The sequence below is a fragment of the Varroa destructor genome, unplaced genomic scaffold, assembly GCF_002443255.2.
Source record: "Varroa destructor unplaced genomic scaffold, Vdes_3.0 BEIS01000007.1, whole genome shotgun sequence".
NCBI classification, from domain to species: domain Eukaryota; kingdom Metazoa; phylum Arthropoda; class Arachnida; order Mesostigmata; family Varroidae; genus Varroa; species Varroa destructor.
In genome coordinates, this window is record NW_019211460.1 from 13,464,329 (window position 1) to 13,482,974 (window position 18,646).

The window sequence follows — 18,646 nt, forward strand, 5'->3', positions numbered from 1 at the left end:
CTCACTTAGTGAGCCGATAGGCGATTTGTATAAAAATAGTCGACCTCCAGCTCGGATCAGCTATGGTCGCTTACTAGAGCAATGGCAGCTGCTCGCGTCGCAAATAGGTTTCTGTGGCGTCGTCGGTCTGTTGATCGTTGACGCGATAAAAGGGCCCGCTCATCATTATTGCTTGCTAGCTCTTCAACAATCTGCAATCATGCTCGTTGATTATGACCGATGTGAAGAGTTTGTTTTCTGTGGGATATAGCACCTTATTGATGATACGGGCACCAATATACTCTGAAAGGTATACCGAGAAAGAGCGACTTCGAGCATCTCAAGCTTTACGTGTATCGCGTCACGCAGAACCCAGCGAGTGCGGTACGGGCACCGTGTCGCATGCTCTTAATCACGTGGAAGCTGCACTGCTGCCATAGCGCACAAGGACAGTAGAGATTATCATAGATGGTGTTGACTATTAGGTTATTATATTTTAAGGCAAATGAGAAAGAAAGTGCGGAAAAGTGACGTCGATCAATTCGACCAACCTGCCCCCTACTACAACTAGGACAACTTTTACAACAAATTATCTACATACAGAGCAAATGTTCACATACGAATGTGTTTCTGTACGTCATATGTTTGTAAGCAGAAAGCTAACGATCGGGCAAGTAGTCAGTCATTCAGCTGATGCTGCCGCACCGTTCCATGTGGATGACGGTACGAATCAGGCAAATGCAGGATTGCGAGCTTTCTTGCAAGCAAGCGATCGTAATAACCGTACACATCCCGACGCAAACAGGGGGCTACGCAAAATGACTGCAACCAAAGCTTCGTGACTGAAAAGGACAAGCGGGTAAACGCAAAGGTTCCTACCTTTGATAGCTCAAACCTGATTGGCGATTCTGGCGTCCAGTTACAGACGGGTAGTAACCTTCCGATGCTATCGTAGCCTTTGATTGACTTTGTCAGTGACACGTGTAGAAACGCATTTGTGCGGCCGTGACCGAAGTCAATGAGTGAAAGCTTGGAGTTTCTCGAAAATCTCTACGCACTAATTGAACCTGCACCCTGTTGAGAATTGATCTCGCACCCTGTATATGCTAAATGGACCTTGTATGCTAAAAACCTCGGTAGGCAGAACGTGCAGCATTTCTGTCATGTGGGCTCATTTTTCATAACGAACCCCGTTCTGCATACCGTGGAGCACTGAGTGGATACTGGCTATAAGCCGATACGAGATGTTTTTCGATAAGATAGAATACGTATGTTTGTGTTGAGAGATTTCATAATTCAAAGCAGATGTGAAGCAATATCTGCCCTGTTGGCAACAGTAAGAATCAACGATGAGTATTCATATCACCCGTTCGGCAGGTACGATCGATGATCGAGTTTTGGCTATGAAGCAAACTCGATTTATGCAGCTAATAGCAACGCTGCACGCTACGTTCCTTACCCCCACACTCTCCTCTTTCCTCTCTCTCTCTCTCTCTCTCTCTCTATATATATATATATATATATATATATAAGCAAAGCATATATATATATGTATATATATATGCTTTGCTCTCCTGTCCTCTCTCTCTCATTTAGTCCTTCGCCCCAAGTCTCCCTGCCGACTCTCTTGTTTCCCATCTTCATCTCCCTCTGTGTAATACGAGTCTTTCCTTTCTCGTTTCCGCAACAGTACCTTTTTTCCTCTTCGCTTTCTCCCTTCGGCTCTCCACTGATTTTTTCTGCATATGTTTATTCTCTCGCCTTGTGCTGTTTCTGTGTTTCTGTCTTATGCCTTGCTTTGGCATTGCCTATTTTCCTTTACGGATCACTCCCTCGCTTCGCTTCCCTCGGTGGCCCCTTGTATGGTGCGTTGTGCAGAGAGAGGGAGACTCTAGACGAGCGTGTTCGTTAGTTCACTGCCTGACACAGACACTCGTACATAGGAGAGTCCATACAAGCTGGTAAACGCCGAGCAGACTGAGAGGAAAGGGAAGTCCTGGGAACGGGTACTGACGCTCGTTTGTGATTTGATAGCAACGTTAACGCTAACTGGTGAAGACGACTGCGAGAAATGTTGTGGTTATAAAATGGTCGTAATGTTCGCCGTCGTTCTGACGCAATTGATTAGCCGCTCGTGGCACGTACAGAGAAGCACAGTTCCTGCAAGTATACGCCTGGCGCTGCTTCTGTTTTTGTTGTTGTTGCCATCGCCATCGCGATCGTCTTCATTAACAATAAAATCATAAATATCGCGCCTTATATTCACGAAGCTGCTAGAAGCCATTCATCTAGTGCCCTTTTTCGCAGCCTGACATGAGCAATTATCTAGAGTCGTTAGAGGAAGCACGCTACCTATCAGTCGTGGACGCTATTGCTACAGCGGTGACAGTTTCTATTATGATGATCCTAGGAAATTTCCATCACGGCCTGATGTTGCTGAAACGTCTTGCCCCACTAGGCTCTTTTATTATTACGAGGCTGTCTAACCGCACTGGCCAAGAGTCTGGTAGCGCGTCTCTGAATCGCTTAGCCATAGGCGCTTTATTCGACTGTGGTCATCATCTGTTCAAATAATACCTGCTTCTCTAACCGAGCCTTTCTATTGCCTACCGTCGATTGAATGAGGCAAGCTGGATTCATTTTCGGCCCAGTTCAAAACCGGCCCTGGTCTTTTACGTTGCTATTGCCTTTTCCGGATCGCTTCTGTGATCTCTCTGTTTTCAACACGCGCTCGTGTCAACAAAATGCAAAATCGAGGGGCAGATCGAAAGGGAAAACAAGCGCTGAGGAAAGTGGCTATGGTAACGATTGTCTCTGTAGAGATACCGTTATGACTTAGATGTTGTTCTAATGTATTTTTCTATCAACGTATAGGTAGTTGATATGCGGACAGAGTCAGGGCATGTGACGATGATAATGATATTGAAAACAGGACAATCGTGACGAGACTTGCGACAAAGTGACCTATTACGGTAGTGACCGTAACAGGCAGCAAGAGATCAAGGCGCGGGTAATAGAATGGTGACATTGGAGCAACAAGCTAAGCTAAGAAGCTCTGTTATAATTTACCTCCTGACTCATCATTGATTAGAGCATTTAGTCTACTACATTGTGTTAGACAGTCGAATTTTTGTATATGAAATATATCTCACTTTAATTTAGAACTTTATATATGCATTATATATATAACACAATGATTTATTCGTTCCAGAAATTGGCCAAGAAGACGGCAGAAACTGCCAAGGCAGGACTTTTCAAATAGTACGCTTTAAAATGCACTTTAGGTTTGTTTGTCGTTTTACACGCTACATGACTAAGTCTTTCCCAAATGAAGTTAGACAAAAGTAAGATATATATATGATGCATTCAGAACCAGCCGAACGAGCAACGGCTCGCCATTATATACATGGTAGTGCTTTTAAATAAAAAAAAATATTGGCGAGCTGTTGCTCGTTCGGCTGGTTCTGAATGCATTCATCCGATGCACTCAGAACCAGCCGAAAACCGGCTCAAAAATCGTTATGGCGGAAAGGAGTGCCAAGGGGCAAGTGTTGATCAAAATGACTGGAAAAGCCATAGGTCTTTGATAGCCAATTAACACCGGTTTTGAAAAAGGGAACATCAATTACCAGTTGCTAAGCTATATAGATATATAATACTATACAGATAATACAAATAACTAAGACTGCAGTAGCGGTACGCACAGAGCCGCAGGTAGTCAACAGCAGGGGCAAATAAAGACGTTAACGTATAGGTATATAGACGAATCAGTAGCAGTTCATAGATGCATGTACAGCGAACACAGATAGTAATAGGGGTGTTGGTGAGTGTCTACTTAACGACTTTAGGCTGCAGCCTTTGCACGTGATAGATGAAAGCTGGCCGGGTACTATTTGCCGCTAGATCTTGTTATCACAGCCGATTAAGACGACGAATCGTTACTAGGGGAAGTGCTTGCCGAGGGGCTAAAGGCCATAGGGGTCAGGAACGATGCTTGTCTTTCCGTTGCGAAAGGCGATAGCACTTGGCTATCTTGAAGCAATAAGTTAAGTTATTAAGTCATCAGACCCAATCATTTCTATTAATACTAATAGATAATGAAGTACATAGTGTATCTCAACGACTGCTGTAAATGAGAACTAACGGAACTGTTGAGTGAAGTTTTAACAACGGCGGCGGCAGCAGCAGCAGCAGTGGTGTCTGCCGCCGACACGGCAAGACGTACCTGAGATAGAGAAAGGTGCATTAACGAAGATTACCTAACTGAGATTGCAAATGTTATCTAACCTCTGCGCTTGCCGTTATCATAGCAAGTAGGAAACCAGAAGCCTTTTGCAGAGCTCTTTTGATGGCAAAGAGGTGGACGCTTCGACCTGACGCCGATAATCAAATAACTATTTTTATTACTACAACACCAGTAAAAACAACGTAACTGGCGGGAAAGTTTCGATCGTACATCATAAATGATGTAAATACTACATTTCAATGTGTGATATCTAGGTAGCAAATGTTACAGATGTAGGCGTAAATAAATCATAGGTATTTCGATAACAGCTAGATAAAATTATCCATATTATGCCCGAGAAAACCAAATGCCAGTAGCCATAATAGTGGATTATATAAGAATGGATTTGAGAAAGGGTGAGTATTTAGTTTTTATTATAGTTACAGTCTGTGATCAATTTGAGCTTTCGGTAGGCAAGATCGTAGAAATGGCCCGCATATGATATTTTAATGACACAGTAATAGGTCTAGTTATTTTTAGTCTGCCCGTTTAGTTCCTTTGCCACCTTTGTCGAGCGAAACAATAATCAATTGTTGTTACATGCGTGTTGCAGGTACCTAGGCTTCGACACTCTGTGCTAGGTATACTGGTACTAAGCGTGTTAGAAATGAAGAGAGGTGCGCGGGCGCCGTGTCGTCCTCTCTAAAGAGCAAAAAAAGAATAGACGTTTCGATTAGATATATAAATGCCCAGCTGACGATTCGAAAAGTATTGTGATTATTTTGTTATTTTCCCTCGACAGTCGGATCATCGGAAGATCATGAACGAACTAGATCCGCTAGACCAACTGGTTACGTGCCTGTGGTTTGGGCTGACATAATCCAATTAAGCTCTGAGCAGAGTAGAAGCGTTGTGATATGTCATGCATCTTTAGACCCTTACATAACGGGCAATGACGATTTATTTCATGTTTTAAGTTCAAGTCAAAATGGTACCGATGCTTTCTAAGAAGCTATTGTCTGCTATAGACAATATAATGAGAAATATTATGATAGAATTTGTATGAATTCATCAAAAGATTGTAATAGTGAAAGCTTCGTGATAGTGCAGTGGTACCTAGACACTCGTGGCATCCGAGCGTAGACATCCTTTGTTTCACGGAAGCAGCTAACCATCTGAAGCAAGGCTCAATGCTGGCTCAGGTACTAAACGTGCAGTTCCAAACATTGAATTTAGGTAAAATGTCCTAAATTCCCAGGGCCTAAGCAGTTTAGTATAGGCAACGAGGTGGATACTTGTCAATTAAACAAGGACAATGCCATATTCTATCTATCTACCTTTAGTTAACGTTATTTTGTGGGATTTACTCTAAGCAAATCTGTCATCGAAGTGTATCTGAATTTTCGTAGTAAATTACGAAACTGCAAAAACATCCGCCCACCCTAAAAATGCAAAAATTAAAGATGAACTGTTAAAATAAATATTGCCAGTCTACTTATCGATGTATAGCGATTTCGAAGCACTCACGAAACGATTGCCGTTGTTAACGAGCGACTCGTTAATATTCATATGCTATAAGGGCAGCCAGTGAGTGTTATAAGAGATCATTCCCATTGCATATACGGGAGATGTTCCCACTTGGCTTGGAAACTCAAGGGAAAAAAAAAAAGAAAATTTACAGTAGCAGACATTTTCTATATATTATTGTCTCAATTGATTCTGAATCTAATTTTACGACTCGTTCAAGATCAAGCTTAGGTTAAAACTCTATACACACACACATACAAGCCCCCATACCTATTGAAGGCACATGTTAACCTGGTCGTTCTGCGTGATTGGATGGGACCATATTAAAGTCAATGGTTAATACTTTGCTACGTGAATCCTCGCACGTGGAGGAGCAAAAATCTCCCGAGGGCGCGTGGGAACTGTCTGTTTTCGCTGGCTAAGACCACCGCCGTCGGGACTATCTATCCAGACCACAGTCGCACGGAAGTGTAGTCATTTCAGGGGGTGTTTTTTCTTCTAAATGTATTATTCTCAGTCAAACATAGCGTATTGTTTACAATTCGCTTGAACGCGCATAGCCAATTTTTCACGCTGAATACTGCAATACAGCGAAGGGGAGGACAGTGAGCACGCCTAACGATGCAGTGTCCCATTGAAAAAATCACGCCTGATGAACCCAGTCAACAGGAGTATTAAAAATGTTACCAGTGGAATATAGTCAAGTAGAAACAATCAGCTCGCAATAGGAACGGTGCCTTTTTTTTTTTTTAACAAATAGTTATACAAAGGAAAGCTCTCTGTTCGTATTGGCCATAGTTTTTCTGAGTGATCACACAGGAAAGGAAATTTGTTTTCCTTTTGCTTATGCTACTAATATGCTTTGCTATATATTTTGATGGAACATTTCGTTTTGTGGTTATCCCCTGCCTGTTGGACAGTACACATAGTACTAGCATCGTAATCTATCGTTTTCGTTCACTATTACACATCTCGTAAGCGACGACTTTTATCTATCTACAGGATAAAATGACAAATCGGCAATGGCCAAAACCTGCTTATTTTTACATCGTAGTAACAACAATAAGGTTAACCTTTCAAAGAACCTTATAAACTGCTTGCACACTTGTACATCAGTGAATCAAAGGCTTTTACTAAAAAAGGCGGCCGGCATTTAAAAGCTCGCGCTAGGCAAAGCCAGAGTCGTCAACTGGGCCAACTTACGGACTATCGAACCTTAAAAGGCTACTGTCTACCTATACGTTGCCCTGTCCTGTATACGTTGCTCGCAGAATGTAGACGATTTGATTTACACGAGGTAGGCGGCTGTAAACTATTTGTGATATGTGTCTGTGCAGAGTTTGAACTAGTCAGTGTAGCTCTTCAGTGAGCGAACGGCACACAAAATTAGTTCGGTTATTTAAAGCTAACATGACGACGCATAATAGTTTGAATGAAGCGTTGAAAATGATTGTAAATACCTAGACTATCTTCTCGGTAGCCTATCTAAGTGGTGCTAGGCTAAGTATTGTGAAGCTTTTCCAATGGCCACTACGCGGCCAGAGCTTCTTCACAGCATAGACCTAAAAATAAGCCCTAGAGCTACTCTCAGCCTGTATGCATGTTTTTTTCTTTTGTATTTTATATAAAAATTCCAAGTAGGTGCATATGTGTTTTTTAGAAGGTCACTTATTTCTAGGTCCCTTGGGAAGTCCCGCTCAATATTGTCAAGCAGTAGGATATATTCTGGGCAGTTGCTGTGTTAAATGTCTTTCGTTTCGCTAACAAATTTAAATCTCCTTGTTATTGAATACCAACGCCTTGACTAAACGAAACGTCCTGCTGACGCCAGATTCAAGAAAGCTGCACCCGTGTGCCTGTACTGTAAATAGAGGAAGTTTTTTTTTGTTTCTGTCAACTGAAATTGTCCTGATCTGCGAAACAGCTACGAAAACATGAAAAGTCTTGCTACATCCTGCCCTGCTTCCAAGATCATTAGTACCACTCCGGAGAATCGACATCGTTCGGCCCGCCCAACTCATGATCTTCGAAAGGTACCCGGAAGTGCGAAAAAAAGATCATCCGAAGAATTGAAGGATCATTAACGAACTGTTAACGAAAAATTGCATTTTGTTAGCTCTTTGCTACTGGTTGGATTCGATACTGAACCGCACAGATTGGAAAAAAGCGAGCTTGACAATTCTTCATAAATAGAAAAGCTCGTAGGCAGATGTAAACCAACTTGTGAAGAATATTTTTTCATTATAATTGTTATTCTACTGAAACTCTATGAGATGAGCATGCATCTCTCAGCATTGTATCTTTCGTTACCATGTATTGGTGACCGCCGCGATGTTCAAACACAACATGGAGCTTGTCGTTATTAATTTAAGATAGTGTAATTTTAAGCTTAAAGGGATTAACAATTAAGGTCTACGTTTCCACTGAGCTAACGATCGGGTCTCAGCGACACATACCGTTCAGTAGCCGCTAGAATGCTTTTATCTGCCTAACACGCGTGCTGAAATCGCAAGAGGAAAGGACTTGACCCACGGAGACACAAAAAACATCATAACGGAAGCGATAATCTCGATTCGATCGTGCTGTATGGGGTCCTTCTTCATGCAAATCGTCACTACTCTTCTTAGGGTTTTTTAACAGTAATAAACGAATACTGAAGATCAAATAGCTTCAAAACACGTTCACAGAATAACCCTACACAATGTCTGTGGCATTACAAAGTATGAAATGTTAATAGTTTGAATAGGATTTGCAGGATAATAATGAATCTCTGATGAATGAATGTTTCTCTTTATAGATTTATAATAGGGTTATTACTCTATATTCAATGGTAAAGTTTTTTTTTCGTTAAATGTTTGTCTTTATGACCTTAACTGGCGTCTTTGTTTCTATATGTTTATCAAAAGCAAACGAAAAAAACACACTGAATACGTTCGCGTTGGCACATCATCGGCGTGAAGGACACTGAAGCTTCGATTATTTGGTATCGCACAATTTGTATATAGTACTATGTTGTTAGGTCGAAACGCATCGTTGAAACAACGAGACACGTTTGACAACGAGATCCGACGATCACAAGTCTGAATAGAATGTTTGGACTTATGTTTTTTTCTGATCGAGAGATCAGGTAAACAAGCCTTTGTCATAGACGCATAACCATGTATTGGTATTCTTGTTGTTGTAGCGAGCTTGTCCTGATTCTACTTTGCTATGCATCATCAATAGAAAATAGTTTTCGCACTTTGGATTATTGACAAGCTGACTTTACGGTTACATATGGCGGGCAAGACACGCACCTGCTCGTGCGTGCGAATTTCTATAATCGCTTGTTTTTCGTTTCTCACTCAATCCTTCTATTTGGTTTCTGTAAGGCGAGGCAATGGATCTCTGAGGAGTGTATGGGGGCACGGGGCTGTCTCGATGGGGCGTGTCTCGTTCATATTGAATTAGTTCTTAATTTACAACAAGATAATATAAATATCTGTATCCGATAAGTTTGCAGCAATTCACAGTTTTAGCATATCGCTATGATATAAGCTTCCGCTCAACCAGCAAAAGAATGGGTTTATTCTCTTAATCATCGTTTTAAATATTGTTATTGTTTGTCCATGGTCGTTTGACTTTATCGTGGACTTTACGCATTTCAAGCACGTTCCCGTGTCTCCGTCGTCGACTGATCTAATTTCTCAAAGCTATAGCAATAGTAAACGTGTCCAAAACGTGAACAAGCGGGGGGCGCGCGAACAAGGATCGTAAAGCCATGGGACGAGCTGCATTTACGGAAGGTGGCAGTGGAAACGCCACAACAACTCAATAGTCAACGCGGGTTTGAATCGCAAGTTACGAAGCTGATTTGATTTACAAGGTTACAGCATCGAATAACCCGAACAGTTCAAACGTATGAAACTTCGCGAAGACGCTTAATAACAGTGTGGGGCTCAAAGACGACCTTAACAAATAGCCTATCAGCACGGCAGTAAACAACGCGTTTCGCCTAAAAATCGGCAGTCTTTGTTAATAATGCGTAGACAAATTCAGGATTCATATTTTCTCATCCTATCACGTCCGTACCACAAAACATAATTTGGAGCTGTCCAAGGTTACTGTCTCATCCCAATATTATTTATTCTAGAAATGTAGGTGCCACTATTTTTTGTTTCAGCCCTCGAGGGATAACATACGAGAAAGATCTGAGTTGATTTACTATTGGACGGTTCTGTCGACGATCCGTCGTAGTATTGTTTAGGGTACGGTCAACGTATTAACACAACCAACTTTTTCTCAACGGTAACGAATAGATGTCCATGACAGATATAACTCAGCTGCCTTTTACAAATAAACACTAAACTTTCTTTAAATGGAATCCTTGCCGGCGTGTCGCAGTTTGTATAGCGATAATTCGCGCCCGTATTACCAATAGAGCAGTTGCGTCATCAGTTTCGGTCAACAGACTGATCGAAAAAGGTTGGGTGTGAAGTCCTTATGAAATCAAGCGAAGAAGATTTACAAAGTAAACGCGTATCATTTGAAGATTAATACGAATAAGCCAGAGCTCATTGGTAGTCAGCATGGGCCAGTGGGCTAATTCCGCAGATCGGGGTAACCATAATTGTTACTTGTTTCTGTTTGTTCTTATCTTCCATTGTCACGTTGTCTCGCGAATGATTGGCTTGTTATCGGCTATTTTTTATCGCAGCCATACGGGTGCAGGTCCAACTCTGCTTTGTACCAGTCGTCATCATCAAACGATGTGTGCAGAAGCATCGGCGGGTTACGTTTGTACCGCTGCCAGTAAATGCGAAAGGCGTATTGTTTTTGTTCAGCTCCAACCTGTACGTTTGGAGGCTCAACTAAGCGTGGCACAGGTCGAACTACTTGACCATCCTAGTCAACCTTTAGCTTGTTTTCAGCCGCAAACGCTTAGCGTTGAACCCCCAAAAAGGACCTGGCAGACCCACGCAGCCATGCGGCAACGTCGCATCGATTTAGAGAAAATACGCTGCCTATAGTAAAGTTGGAATCTGGGTCTAGTCGTTAGTAGGCCAGAAGCAGACGAAAATAGCCGAATGCATGCGCAGTGCGCCTTACTGTACCGCAATCTGTGCTAAACTGGTCTCCTTCACCAGGCCGATATCAAGCAGGAGACATATGCAGATCCCTGATTGGGTTCGAAGTAAACAAGAACTTGAAACAGTCAGAGTTTAGTTTGATGTCTTCGGTTACCCTTTCGAAAATGTTTTACATACGGACAGAGCCGGTGAGATTTAAATCATCAAGTTACTAATGTCTCGAAGATCTTTATTGGCGGCTAGTTCTTTTTCTTAGAACCACTAGTAATGTTTGACATGACACGAGACCGCCAAGCGGAGTACTTTACATAAAACGTGTAAAGTCCTTCGATGTTTACAAGCGGACAATGACTTGAGTGTAACTTTAGGCGTAATGAACCCAATAACACCGCGTGCAACTAAACAGCAGCTAAAGAAAGTAGATTCAAAGCATTTCGGTTCACATTTAACGTCTCACTCACAACAGCGACCATTTACCAGCTATAGACCATTGTTTTTCCGCAAACGTGTAATAGACAGCCAAATCTGATCCTGACAAAGCTGAAGCAATCAGCTCTGGAGGTAAATTACTATTACAGACCTAGTACGGTTGTTGTCCGCCAGAAGCTATATTTCGCTTGATAATTAATACCTGTATATTTTATGATTCCAGATCTGATCACTTCAGTTGTCATCGATCAGAATACCAGTTATGTATGTAACGGTGTTATCATATCCGATTCGTAATGGCTCAAGTGCTGGACACAAACGCGCTGTTACGCTAATCGATGTAGCCATAACGGCAACGGGGCTAAGATGGTTCGTTTTTGAGTCGTGTGATATTCACCCTACCCATTAGTGTTAAACCGTTGTTTACAATGAAGACAATAAGTAGGAGGTGGTTTACGCTACAGAAATTCTCTCATTATTAACGTCCTTGATATGTCTTGAGGAGCCGATTGGGGTAGTTCGTTGCCTCTTGCCACGGGCCTCTAGCGAAAAAGACGGGAAGAAACAGACCGGGACCTGCTGAACGTCTTCTTGTAGCTTCAACACCTATCACGGTCTACAAACTCACTGGTCGGATAGAACGAAGACTATTTTACTTCGTCCGACTATTGCTTTGCTAGTTGCAAGGTATTTGTGCCTGTGGCGGTGATCGATCTAGGCCATCTATTTAGCGTTTAGTTAACACTCGAACGTGTCACGAAGCGACGGCAGCGGTAATTCCAGTAGAAAAAGAATAGACAAGAAACGATAGAGAAGGGATATATAAAAGAGTCGTATGGTAAGAATTACATACAGTAGTAGTGGCATCGGAGGAACAGCGTCGAGATAATGGCAACAGGAAGTAGAAGCGTAACGGAAACAAATAGAAGAGGTAATACGAAGTCGGTTTCCTGTAGCAAATGTGCTTGCCTTCCGCGTTGCAGAGATATAAAGCCGATTAAACCAGTTCGTGCACGAGTGTTTTTCGCAGGGGGAGTATCCTGAAGAAAGAGGACTGTCTCGCTGTCTCACACAAAACGTTCTAGCTCATACATAATAGGATGTATGTGTCCTTGGAGTATGTTTCAGCGTTCCTGTACGCATCGACGCATTCAGGTGCAAAACACTTCGTCGACAGGATTCATCTGGTGATTTGCCTTTAGCAGACTTGACAATACATTCGGAAATATATAACTTTATTTTATATGCAGATGCTTCAGGACAGTTGACATAGAGTCGTTAAATGACCACTGGTATAAAAGGTTTCCTCAAGAAGCGTTTATGCATCTATGCGACAAGTCTTCACATGGTTGTCTCAGTGCTCAATGACGTTCATGGAAAACAATGGAATACAGCTGGCTTTCCTAAGATTTCTTAGAGTGTTATTATGGGTACCACTTATGTGCACTCATGCATGTAGATTGATTTGCCTGTAGGTAAGTATCGTATTAAATACGTGCACAGGCAGCACAACCAGATAGGCGCAGGCTGATAGGCCGTAGACGGTATTCGTGTCTAAAGCAGTTCGTGTACTGTTGAAAATAATTTGACTTGTTACATTTCTAATACATAATCTGCTTAACTAAATTATATGGCATATGGAAAGGTTTCTTTAATCATGCGTTGTCTTTCCTATATTGGCGATCTGCAGTCGCTGTACAGGCTTCGGTTCAGAAGGGTCTCACCTATTAAACATATTGTGAACAACCCAGTCCATAAAACATTGCAAAGCACACAAATTTTTAGCTTAGAATTAATTGAGTACGTTAAGTATTTCACACAATAGATCCCTTAAAAGCGACAAAAAGCATAAATATGAATAGCTTCATTATCAGGGCAACCGTATACCCCAAAAATATGCCTTCGTAGTCAGCGCTCGCTCATCTCTGTGTTCGCTATTGAACAGTAACAACAGCAGGTCTGAAAACCTATCATCTGTACTTTTCCCCTCCTACACGTCTCTACATCCAGCCTGTTTCAAAAAAACGGTCATGTTTTGCCGTTGCGGCAATTGTTGTACTCGATTTTTTGCAGTGCGTTTTTCTGCGGGACTGACCCCACCAAAGAGGATGTCGCTTTCTTCTTCGTTACCGCTTATTATTATTATTATTTGAGAATACACGACAATAAGGTCGCTTGGTAACTCTTCTAATCAGCTTACCGCCTCTATTGATACAGATACAGTTTTTGGGTGTTTCGAGCGTGCCCAGTTCACCTGATGCTGTAATCTTCGATCGAAACTCGAACAACAGATCGAAACACCTACAAGAAAACCTGAATAGAATTGTTGTTCCATTCGTAACCTCGATGTATTGCTGCTGATCGAGGAAGAGGACACAGATTGCCTCGCTGGCCCAGCAAATGCTTTCGGTTAACTCAAGCGTAATGTGTAGCGTAACTCGCTATAACTGTATAAGAAACTGACACCCACATACGTGTAAAATATATGTATGCTAATTTTTGCCTAAATTCACGATTGGTGAACCCTGTTATGAACTAAGTAGGTGGTTTTTCTTGACAGAAGTGCCCGTTACATCTATATGACATTAGAAGACTGCGATAGCGAGCCACATCGAGGTCGATAAGCGTACATTAATAGCTCAAACTAGACCAACGAAATTCGTAAAATTTTTATTCAGTCTTTTCCCTATGACGGTCTAGTCGAAAACAGCGAATACTATACGGATGCCTGTCTGTGCGCCAGCGTCGCATAGAAACAGCATCCGCATCCGTAGTAAAATAGACACGCCAAGAAGCCTGTAGGTTAAGTAGAAACGGTCCTATGATTATGACTGTTTGTCGTTGGATCGGTGATATTAAGATGCATACGATTGAGTTACGCCTATAAGTTATATATCTAGCTAAGAAGTAAATGATACTTAACCCTCATATCTATTTATACTCATCCACTCTATCCGAGCGGGCCCGGTACCGATATCGAATAACTTTTTCTACTTTCACAGAAGAAGAGGTTTGAGGTCACTGGTGGAATCGCCACGAGTCACTCGTCCAGTGGTATCTTCGTTGAAATTAACCTTGAAATATGCATGCACACTCAGATAGGTATGCTATACGCATGAATTATCGTAAATACGACCAGATGCCACTATAAAGAACTATCTTCACACGATTTATCGTCAATGCACAAAGGCTGCATAGGGCGCATCGATACGCGCCCCGCACGCATGTAAACGGACGACGCCCAAAAGCTTCCGAAGGGATCTTGGACTTTTCTTCTGCTAGCGGATCAAAGCAATGCGAAAAACTACGTAAGTGTGTTGGTGTAAAATGTGTTTAAACGCATTGTCTCCTCATGACGTGTGTGCAGACAGAAGTTCTTTTTGGTGTACCTCCGCCAGCGATAATTGTTTGACTGACGGACGGCGTCTCTTGCACGATTAGCAGCCAAAAAGAAGTTACCATACGAAAAAAAATATCATATGTGCTTGGTTTCCTTAAACTTTACAGATTTAATCTGAGACATTTTTGTCGAGAGCGTATTGTGTCGTTGCTTAGACCTCGCAACTCCGCTGGTGAGGTCTTTCAAATTGTGTTCAAAAGACTAAGAGCTCAGGGGCTTCTCCAGTATTATATACATAGCTCGATGCCTCTGTGTGGCATCACAGTGAAATATTATCACAGTGAATATTTAAATCGGCGACGTAATTTTAGTTACATCAACGTAAAAGTTCGAGTTCAAATAGTCCTACAAGGCTCTTTTCGTTTACCTAATTACAGAGAAAACACGCCTTTTTGGCGGCACGTCTACGAATTTAATGTATTCGCTTCGTGTGCAATGCACATAGTCGTACCCAACGAGTAGATTCAGCTGGGTCATACCCTTAGGTCTGATTCAACCTAACCCACTGCTCTGTGCTGTCCACCCAACCGTCGTTATGCAAAGGTGATCATTCTTTAATGAAATAGCGATCGACTTAAAGAGGCTATCTCCTGCGAGGTATTAACCTGGAGGAACACCTCACGCTAGACACGAAGGCAAGGCTTCCATTTGCACTGACAGAGACTAACTCGAACGCACGAAACTGCGACACGTTTACGCATAGGCTACAATTCGAAGCAATAAGAAAATGTCAAAGACTATTGAACAAATAGTACAAGCATTTTTTTTTTGTTCGAACCGAACTTTTCTATCGAAAATAGAGGTTCGGAGTTTCATTTCTTCAGGTAATTCGCGGCTTTTTCAGCATGAAGAGAATCGCGTGGTTCTTGCTTAGACAAACTGACCGAGTACCCTAAATTCTAATGGATAAATATGGTTCAACCACGTGGTCTCCATATGGCACCTGATTTCTTCATATATCGAGCACAAATTAGCAATGAATGGGCACGTTGATTTGTGACATTGTCGCGCAACGTGGACCGAGGTGAGGTCACTGCAGCAGGACTTGCCCCATCATCAGGCGGCGGGAGATTTCATGAGTATCACTTCAGGCAAATACGATCCGATTGCGTCCGTTTGAACTTCTGAGAGGTGACGATCGTCGACGTCTTAGAAAGGAAATCAGAGCAAACGAAATGAGAATGCTTTTCTAAACGGCCTAGTTAAAGATACATTGTTCATTAATTGCCGTGTGGGAAAACCTGTCAATAAACTTACGGACTGCTGAATTTTACGCACTGCTGTAACATTGTTTCGGCACTTCGCCGTCTCAGAAATGGTCTCTTCAACACAGACGATTCGATGCTCCATGCCAGTCGAACGGTATCGCTACGGTCGTGCGAAGATCAACGCGCTTTTGTACATGAGTCAGTATTCGACTTATTCAATTTGCGACGGTTTTATCAGCATAGGTCCCCCCTGTCGTTGGCCATAAAAAGCAGACGTTATCTGATTGGAATAATATGCTTTATATTTTGTTTCGAATCTCGCTATAGCAGGCAGGTAGACGTACGTAGCAACTCTGCTTGACGAAAAACACGGTACAGTATATCCATTAAAGAAAGGTTTTCTCGGATTGATTATCTTCCAGTGAATAATGACTTGCTTCTTCCTGTAGTAGAGATCAGCAACTGAAGTAGTGCGACTCAATACTATCGTACACCGCAGAGAGCGACGTGGGACAGATGAAGCAATGCGGTTGACTGATCTCTGTCGTATTATTTCTTTTGGAATGATCTTTATTTGCGATTCTTAAAGCTTGTTAACAAATCCGAAGCTTAGGTTAGTGTTCGATGCTTGCTACAGTATCATGCTGGGGTAATTCCTACTTGAATACAGTGTCGTGTTTAACGTCTGCCGTAACAATCTCACGTCTTTGACGAGGTGTGCTATCCAGACACTTATACGTACCTACAACAATTAGGCTGATCGAACGTTTTTAGTCGCGCCACTGCCTTACGTAGAATGTATTGGCTTTCTTTTTTTGTCTTGTTTATTTCCGGGATATGGTGTCGCCATGCTGACCCCTTCCAAACACAGAACTATACAGCATTATGCAGCAAAAACACAAATCATTACTGTTTTTTCTTAACAGGCCGCTAGTTCGTCGAGATAGTCCACGTAGGCCCCTTAGATAGCCGATGGCCCGAGTACTCACTCGGGCTGACTCGTTTACAACGTTCTTGCCCAAACAGTTCGACGTTAAGTCGTAAATCACTAGTTTGAGCCTATCTAGGGTCAGCTAGTGAAGGGCAGCTATTAGCAAACAACTAGCATGTCCTAATCTGTCTTTAACATATTTTGCACCTCGAGTAAATTGATGAGTCAGTCATGAAGGTGGCTAGCGTAGGACTGTGCAGACTTCATAAGATCGACTTAATTGAAAAGTTTTCGATTCGTATCATCCTGTTGTTATTTTATTGCTTGGCGAGTGTCTCTCATAAACGTCAAAAAGGACTTTTAGAAAAGAATCGATATATAGCCTCCATTTCGTCGTACTTTGTCGCAGGCCGATGGTGCTTCTCAAAAGCAAAAACAAACAGAGACGAAGCTGGCTTGACAATAGACAAGTGAACGAGTATTACTTTAGCGGGCTCGTTTTTTCAACGATATCTGTCTGTCGCTTCGCACGATCGAGTTCGGACGGCAAACGATAGAAACGGTAATAATTAGCGAACTCTAAATAGATAAGTTAAATTACAGATATGTCGTTACTATTCTTGCGATGATAAGCATTTAGAATTCCAGAGTGCATCAGTTCATACGACGTTCGATAGCGGAGTTATTTGTCGGGCATGAAACGAGCAAATATTTGTAATAGTTAGTATAATTTTCACATGGGATTTAGATAACTGTTTTATGACGATTGGCCGTTCCAAGCGCCGACTTTCAGCGAGCTCCCGCGTAGTTGTTAGAAGTAACGTAAGAAAAACCTCTCACTAGGCGTGAGCCATTCCACCAGAACCTGCATGAGGAATCGCCGCGAAGAACTATGACAACGGCACCGACATGTCGCTGGCGCTATTCAGACCGTAGGAAATGAACGTAAATGTACAAGAACGAAAAGCTTATCGATCGGCCGTGTAGATGTATATAAAAAAAAATTCAACCACAATTCCAACCGTTCAGTAAACTGTTCTGTCTATCTGAAGCGTCTCACTTGATCAAAAAGACCACCCTGTATGGTCATGTTACGAAAGAATAAACAAGAAGTTTTCCTTACTATACTCATGTAGAGCCTGTATATGTGCACAAAGCCAGCAAATATACGTTAGCATGGATTATCGTGACCGCAAACATCACGACCCTACGTGCGGTAAGCTCTCAACTGTAAAATTAGAATTTGTAGCGATGCTAAACATTATTAGACTTCAATCTGACTCAACTTACATTCATGATAGGGTTTCTAACTTTTTAAAACCACGACCTTGTTCAAAGTGTCAATAGCTACGATATCAAGTTCTCAATAGCTAACAGCTATGCTTTTTTTGAACGTATCGTGTTTGATAGCGGGGAAGGTCAAGGACAGGGCGTAACAGCCATATACCAACCTTTCAAAAAAAAACTTCGAGGGGTGTTCGGTTGTCATGATTATTATTACAGAATGTACGCAGAGATGGCTTGCATAGTTGGTCATTATTGATGAGATTTCCGCTCGTCAAATCCAACAATGCGCTATGGGGATATATTTTTATCGTATAGTCTGACTATGAGCTTCCATATAATCCATATAATAAGAATAAAAATTACTATATTTCATTAAAGTGCTAGAGCAAGATATTTTTTTTATTTAGAAAAGGGCAATGCTATACGAAGTGAACTGCCCTTAGTCAACTCGACTTGTTTTATACAAGCATTGCTTGTGGCCCGTAGATCACCTTTCAACGTTCCATTTACGAATGGATTCAGGGATAGTAATGAGCCTAACAGTGGTCTTGCCCATACGGGCTGGTCCGGGTAATGTCATTATCCAGAAAC

The 18,646-nt window shown here is 42.0% G+C and overlaps 1 protein-coding gene and 1 long non-coding RNA gene across 9 annotated transcripts in view; both read right to left on the reverse strand.

The window, feature by feature from the left end:
* LOC111253600 (uncharacterized protein ZK1073.1) overlaps positions 1 to 18,646 on the reverse strand; it is a 183,078-nt gene that overhangs the window by 91,886 nt on the left and 72,546 nt on the right. The window lies entirely within an intron of this gene.
* Positions 14,715 to 16,769, reverse strand: LOC147754345 (uncharacterized). Its single transcript, XR_015317469.1, has 3 exons — positions 16,580 to 16,769; positions 15,887 to 16,087; positions 14,715 to 15,777 (listed from the first exon to the last, which is right to left on the reverse strand). It is a non-coding gene; the product is annotated as an uncharacterized LOC147754345 (long non-coding RNA).